At 42.3% G+C, this 7,460-nt stretch overlaps 1 long non-coding RNA gene across 1 annotated transcript in view; it reads right to left on the bottom strand.

Moving 5' to 3' along the window:
• Nucleotides 1-6,195: 6,195 nt before the first annotated feature.
• Nucleotides 6,196-7,460, bottom strand: part of LOC118349959 (uncharacterized) — a 35,067-nt gene continuing 33,802 nt past the window's right edge. The window contains exon 3 of the long non-coding RNA XR_004812370.2: nucleotides 6,196-7,006. This is a non-coding gene — a long non-coding RNA (uncharacterized LOC118349959). The remainder of the gene's footprint in view (nucleotides 7,007-7,460) is intronic.

The following is a 7,460-nucleotide window of genomic DNA, read 5'->3' as shown; positions in this document are numbered from 1 at the left end:
GCCTGCTTCTCCTTCTGCCTATGTCTCTGCCTCTCTCTGTGTGTCTCTCATAAATAAATAAATAAAATCTTAAAAAAAATATGAACTTTTTCGCATAATGCCATTTAATTTGAAACAACAATTCACAAAAAAGGCGTAATTTCTTACTTGCAGACAAGAAAACTACTGTTCTAACAGTTTAAGTAATTTACTCAAGATCACATGGTAAATGTGGGAGCCAGAATTTTTACCAGATCTGGGTATCTCTGAATTCCATGCTCTTTCCATTCAACCTGTCTACAGGGGGTTCTATTATCACCAAAAAGTATCCAAATAGCCCAGAGGGAGAGTGTTCAGGAAGCATCATGACATGCGGTCACTTTGATTCTGACTCTGTCCAGATTTGGATCCCATGTTACACCAGCTGCTTGAATTCTACTGCCCCTTACACAATTACCAGGGTGTCTAAACATGGTCAGGAACTCTTAACTGATTTGGAGTACAGCGTCTTGGCTGCGCCATGAGGGTAAAGAATTCAGGCCATGAGATTCCAACACAGGGCGTTGCACCATAGAGGAGAGGGTTGAGAAATCGAGTTGATGGCCTTCAGCCATGCATTGCTTTATGCCCAAGAGTGCATTTCTGTTTCTGGCAAAAGAAACAGGACTCTCTAAGATCCATTCTGGCCCACCACATTAGCTGTTCTCATCATAGCAGACACTGTGAGTTGAACTGTCTTTCTTAACTCCCTTTATACAGTGTATATACAAGCTCCGCTTGCTAAAGTAACACACGGTGGGTCATTTCTTCAACATTTACAGTAAATGATAAGAAAACAGAGGACTGGAATCAAGCACCTTGGTTCCGGATCAAATTACTCAAAGATTACAAGGAATTCCGAGAAGTTTCAGGTGTATGCTTCCTTGAAACACAGGCTTGAGCTGCTGAGAACATGGCCAAGGATCTATGACGATTAGCCACATCCCAGAACTGTAAAATAAGGAATGACCCTCCAGCAATTACTTTTGTTTGTTTTATGTTTCCAATGCAGCAAACATTTCCTGATCATCTGCTGCCGCAGAGCACTCTGCCTGGCCATTGAGCCTTATTGAGAACATCAAGACTTAGGGAATGTGATCTATACCTTCAAAATATTACAATATGTGGACAAATGATAAGCAATCAACTAACATATGCTCCAGTATTTTTTGCCCTTGTCTGTTTTCATTTCCACTTGAGACATTGATTGTATTTGTATAGGGGATTAGGGGAGCAATGAGAGATACAGAACTGGGGGAAAGACACCAGATGTCGCAGGTGCCCCCATAGAACTCCCCATTCTCATCCTCACCATCCATAGACTCTGCGCCCACTTTGTAATAATCCTTCTCCAGGGAAGCCGGGTCCTGCCCTAAGAACATTTCTGAAATTCAAGGGAAACAAGTGGAAGGGAGAAGTCGATTACAACAGTTACATATTTGATTTGATCAAGGGTTTACTCCTTCAGTTTGATTTGGTTCAACTTTCAAAGCCTCATTGTAAACTAGACATTAAGCTACAGAGCAGAAATAAATGGTCCTACATCCTGAGTTTAGCTAGCTCACCGCATCTAGTGATTATAGAAAAGAAGTTCCATATTTCAGCAGATTGATTTGTCATTTACTACTTTTCGTTGGGTCAAATATAATTGTTCATAACATATGCATTGTGCTTTTTAGATCTCAATGTCAGACAATATGGTTTAATGTGTAATTATCGATGACAACTTACCTATCAGTGACTGTGCTAATAAGTGGTGTTGGCCCCTTCTTTTTTAATATGTTTGACATGGTCACTTTCTCCTACACTGGGGAAAAAAATTCAAAGCCTTTGTCTACAAATCCTACTCTAGAGTATGCTGTAAGAAGTTGAATTTTACCCTCAGAGCTGCTTGACTAAGCCATATTACTCTATGGAAAATTCTGGACTTCACAGTGGGGGATGGTTCACATTAACTCCAGAGAGAAAAGGGACATATTGGAACAAGTGAGAAGGAAAGAAACAAAAGAAAATAAAATGTTAGCTCCAGAAGAAAAGGCAGAGGAGGTAGGGAATTTCAAAATGGAAAAGAACAGGGCACCCCAGTGGCTTAGCGGTTTAGTGTTGCCTTCCGCCTGGGTTGTGATCCTGGAGATCCAGGATTGGGTCCTAAGTCGGGCTCCCTGCATGGAGCCTGCTTCTCCTGCCTGTGTCTCCCTCTCTCTCTGTGTGTTCCTCATAAATAAATTTTTTAAAATCTTAAAAAAAAATGGAAAAGAACAGATGGAACACTATTAGAAAAAAAACCAATCTGACCAGCAGCCTGATTTATTATAATCCATCATATCTTTGCTCATATCCCTAAAATAGGACTCCATGTAGCTCTGGGCAAATGACATCAAACACCAAAAGCAACAAATGACTCATAACTTAGAAAATCAGTTGAATGAGCTATAAAAATGGGCCCAAGTTTGTTTTTAGAACTTCATGGGGCGGTTTCATTTTCTCTTAATAATATGTCAGAATATACAATGGCATTCTCCAGGGTTCCGAAAAATATATTTAAAGATATGGTGAATTCTATTGTAACACGGCACTCTCCTCTTGCGAAATATTTTTTCAGTTGAGCGTGGTGTGCATCACAGAGGCACTCAAAGAGCCATCTAACCTTGGTGCTTGAGAAAGAGAAATGAGGTGTAATTGTGGTATGATGGGAGAATGAAACACAGAATTAGTTACTCAGTGGGGACAGTATCACAGATGGTGCTTCTCACTGTAGGGCCTTAGTAGTTTTCCAGAGTTCATTGTCAACCCCTGACTGTGGCGTACTGTGGCGGTGGCCACATTTTAATGGGTTCTGCTTTCCTGAGCCTGTGTTTCATTTCTCCACTGATGCCTTCCTCGCTTGACTTTCAGCTTGTAGTCATTCACCACATAAAAATACCAGAGCTAATAAGATGATTGGATGAAAATGCAGGATAATAACCATGTAATATGTAATGTGCCATAAATGCAGCGGACACATATTATATATTACGGCAATTGCCTGTCTGGTTTAATTTTCAGCTGAGTAAAGGGAAAAAAATCTGAGGCTGTGCTATCTTTTACTCTACTATTATTATTATTATTATTACAAATAACTGTATTGGTCAGGGAACCACATAAATCCATCACGGAGTTTTATAGTTTTCAAAGATTCTGGAATTAAAAGCTAACCTAAGGTAAAATACTTACCCGAACACGGCTTTCCAGAGCTTTCTTACTTTTCTCATCCGAAATGAATTTCAAGTTAACCTTTAAATAATAAGAAACAAGAGTTCCCTAGGAAATTGTGGGGTAGCGAAACCCCAGGGTAGGGAGGAGGCGGGACACAGGGTGAAGACATCATGTTCTTACTTATTCCTGTTAGCAGATGCTTTGAAGACAAATGGCCCTGGATCCTGGCATCTTGGCGTCTTTCCTCTATGTCCGAAGAAGGAGATATCATGATTTAGGAGATGGGGGGAGGGAATGGCAACAGTAAAAGCTTGGGCAAAATTCTGGCTTGTACCAATTCCAGCCTCTGGAATTTTCTATCCTTTCTTGCTCCTATCTTCCAACTTAAAGTCCAAAGAGAACTTGGCCTGAGAAGGCAGCTTGAGATTTCTATACACGTCTGGTGGGTATGCCAACCTCTAGAGATTTGAGGATAAAGGACCCCAAGTCCCTGCCTTCAGGTAATTTAGAGTTTAAGTGGAACAGTTTGTACCAGTTCCCCAGAGTTTTCAGTAACAAAGCACCACAGACGGGTAGTTTTAAGAACAGAAATTTATCCTCTCACATTCCTGGAGGTTAGAAGGCTGACACCAATGTTGGCTGGGTTGATTCCTTCCCGGGACTGGGAGGGAGAATCTGTTTAACTCTGTTCTCCTAGTTTCTGGCAGCTGTGGGCATTTGTTGGTTGGTTGATGGTCTTCTCCTGATGTCTTCACATCATCTCTCTGGGTCTGTTTCTGTGTTCAAATTTCCCCGTTTTAAAAAGACACCAGCCACATTGGATTAGGACCCGCCCTAATGATGTCACCTTAACTGGGTCATCTGCAAAGACTGTTTCCAAATAAAGTCACATTCACAGGTGCCGGGAGTTAGAATGTCAACATCTTTTGAGAGGACACAATTCAACCCAAAACAGAGTTGCCATTCAAACGAACAAAATTCTACAGTCTCTGACCTTTCACATGGAACTTCCTCTCCTCCTGAGACCCTGAATTCTAAGTTTCTACAACCCGGTTCCATTCCAAACCCTTCTGTTACTTTCCTGTGTTTGTCTTCAACAGTTCCAGCAGGGTTTGGGGGTCCTGTTCTGATTTGCAAGTCCACACTAAACCCCCGGCTGCTCCCTAGTGTTTGCCAGCATGTCTTCCCCCATCCTTCCCTGCAAACACTACTTTACACTGACAAGTTAAGATCTCTATTCAGAAGGATTCTCTGAAAAACATATTTCACTCAATAAAGTGCCTACGGCTTCCACTCCAGGTTCGCTGTTGAACTCAGCACACACCCTTGCCTTTGATGAGAAATTCAGTCTAGTGAGGGACTGAGTAAAAAGTAAAAAGCAAAAATATAGAGGCTTTGGCAGGAGCTACCATAGGCAGTGCATAGAATCCAGACTGGGGGTGAAGGAGAGGAGGGCAGGGACGGCTCCATGGAAGAGGGGACACTTGAGTTGAGTCTTGACATACGTGGAGTAGCATTTAGTAAGGCAATGATGTAAAAGTGAAAAAGGTGGGCAGTGGGGTGGAAAAGGATATTGGGACAAATAAAAGAATACAGTTGACCTCTGAACAGTGTAAAGTTTAGGGGTACTGACTACCCCCCGTTGGTTGAAAAGCATAACTTTTGACTCCCCCAAACCTTAACTACTAATAGCCTGCTGTTGACCGGAAGCCTTATCAATAACATAAACAGTCAATTGACATATATTTCATACACTATATGTACTATATACTGTATTCTTATAATCAAGCAAGCTAGAGAAAAGAAAGTGCTGTTAAGAAAAACATAAAATACATTTATAGTATGGAACTGTATTTATCAGAAAAAATTCACAAGTGGACTCATGTGGTTCAAACCCATGATGTTCAAAGGCCAACTTTATACACTACAAGATACTAATTAAATACTGGAAATATTAAGTAAATATGGAGAAGAGAGGTTGGTACATTTAGAGTTGAGTATGAGCAGTTTTCTATTCAACGAATACAAAGAGCTTGTCTTAGCATGGGCTGCTACCACAAAACACCATAGATTGGACAGCTTAAACAATAGACATTTATTTCTCATAATTCTGGAAGCTGAGAAGTCCAAGATCACCATTCTAGGAGATTCGGTGTGGTGAGAGCTCTCTTTCTGGCTTATGGGTGATTGCCTTCTCACTGTGTCCTCATATGGTAGAGGGCAAGCTCTGGGCTCTTCCTCTCACAAGGGCACTAATCCCATCTCGGGGGCCCCACCCTCATGACCCCACCTAAATCGGGTGACCTCCTAAAGGCCCTACATCCAAATACCATCACATTGGGAAATAGGGCTTCAACATGGGGGTGAAGCACATTCAATCCCTAATAATAGCTTCTGCTGATGTTAAGAGGAGAAATGAATGCATATTGCAGAAGAATTGACTGACAAATTCTTTTGTCCCGCACCCCTATGCCCACGGACCTGATCAAAATAAACCCCAAGACTACATTTTAGTGGGTCAAATGTCTGATCAGCTAGCAGAGCTCTGATAATGGTCCATCGCACAATTTAAGAGTAGACCTATCAAGACCACCTTTTATTATTTAGCCATGCAAACAGAAGCTTCTCCAGAAATCCCTGGTTTGCCCGGCTTGTTGCTACAGAAAGGTGGTACCACTCTTTCCCAGTCTGGGCATTAACAATCTCAGTTGGATTTGGGAGAAGTGTTCCATTTCCTCCCCAGCTGTCACGTGAGTCACAGACTGCTATGGCCCCTCATTCTGGTCACCTGATGCCATGGACTCCCCCCCACCCACCAGGCCTCTGATGTATGCTAATTTAAGATGGAAAACCTATCCCATATGGCCTCCTTCACCTCACAACTGAACTCATCATTCCCTGATGCCTTGAAATGCACACCCAACCTCAGGATGTGATACAAGTTCACCAGATTGTCCAATAAACCACAAAGATTAAAGAAGATTATATGAGGGCCGTGAAGTTTAATTGAGCCTGCACTAAACAAAATAAGGTAGAAATAAATGTAGGTCTCACTGGTTACATAATCATCAGTGTATTTTTACAAACAAAACCTCGGCATTCCTTTAAAGTAGTAGTAATCAGGCAGGAAATAGACGCAGTCATCTGTTTTTCTTTTACATCATCAAGAGTCTTGACTGTGCCTTAAGCCATAGAAAAATGCCAGGATACGTGCCATTTGCCATCTTTTGGTATAAGCAGTGTTGGTGGGAAGTTGGAGACTGGTCAGAAAAAGCGAAGATACAGTGTACCCATAAAGCACTACGTGCCAAAGAAGGTCAATAATAAAGCCATGTGGCTAACCATAATTTGGCTTCCAAGTTCCAGATTCTGGGCTAGTGAGCAATTGTGTTCCCCTCTGCTGGGTCCTGTCTTTTTCCATCCCCTTTGCTAGCGGTTTGTGGGTTGAGCTCCCTCCTGGTCCAGCACTAGGCATCACGCAGAGGGTCTAAACACACAAATGCCCTCCCTCAGGGCTTAGCTTCCGTTCCATGGGGAGGGAGCAGAGAACTGGTATTTCGCAGGTCAGGGCTCTGGAATTCCGCAGCTTCTCAGCAGGAAGAGGAGATGTTTACAACTGCTGTCTGCTTTGGAGGCTGGGGTGTTTCTCCGAGACGTGTTTGATAAAACCGGAATTCCGCATTTGATACAGAAAACAATCACTTGATGTTTTTAATAAGAATGGAATGTATTCCTCTTCTTACCCCATTCAGCCTCAGATGTTTAGAGGGGTTATTTAGTGTTGATGCAAACTCTGTATGGCATCGAGGGAAAAGATGAGTGAATTCATTAATCAGTTCAGTACATTCAAATGGATTCTTACTGTATTCTGGGGGATCCAATGAGTGTTCAACCCAGGTCTCCCCTGTAAAGAACCCACAAGCAGGCCGGGCACCAACCACAGGACACAAAGCTTGTTCTCTGTCTCTGTTTCTCCCACACTGGGAGCACTGTTTATTTAGGGCCTTCTAGGTGTTCAACAAATATTTGTCAAATGAATCAATGAGATCAACACTGCAAGGAAGGCAGTAAGTCCTTCTCAAGCTGAGAAGTGAGCATTCCTGGCTTAGGTGATGAGGGCAGGACACAGGACGTGGAATTTCAGCAATGCTTTCAAGAAGGGGTAGGATGCAATGCAGCTGGAAGAGGGTGGACAGAAAGGCTCCTTCTTGTAGGTAAGGAGACAAAGGTGAGTCAAACCAGGGAAT

Source organism: Canis lupus, chromosome 35, assembly GCF_003254725.2.
Source record: "Canis lupus dingo isolate Sandy chromosome 35, ASM325472v2, whole genome shotgun sequence".
Lineage (NCBI taxonomy): Eukaryota > Metazoa > Chordata > Mammalia > Carnivora > Canidae > Canis > Canis lupus.
The sequence above is the reverse complement of the archived record's forward strand: the minus strand, read 5'-3'. Positions and strand labels throughout refer to the sequence as shown.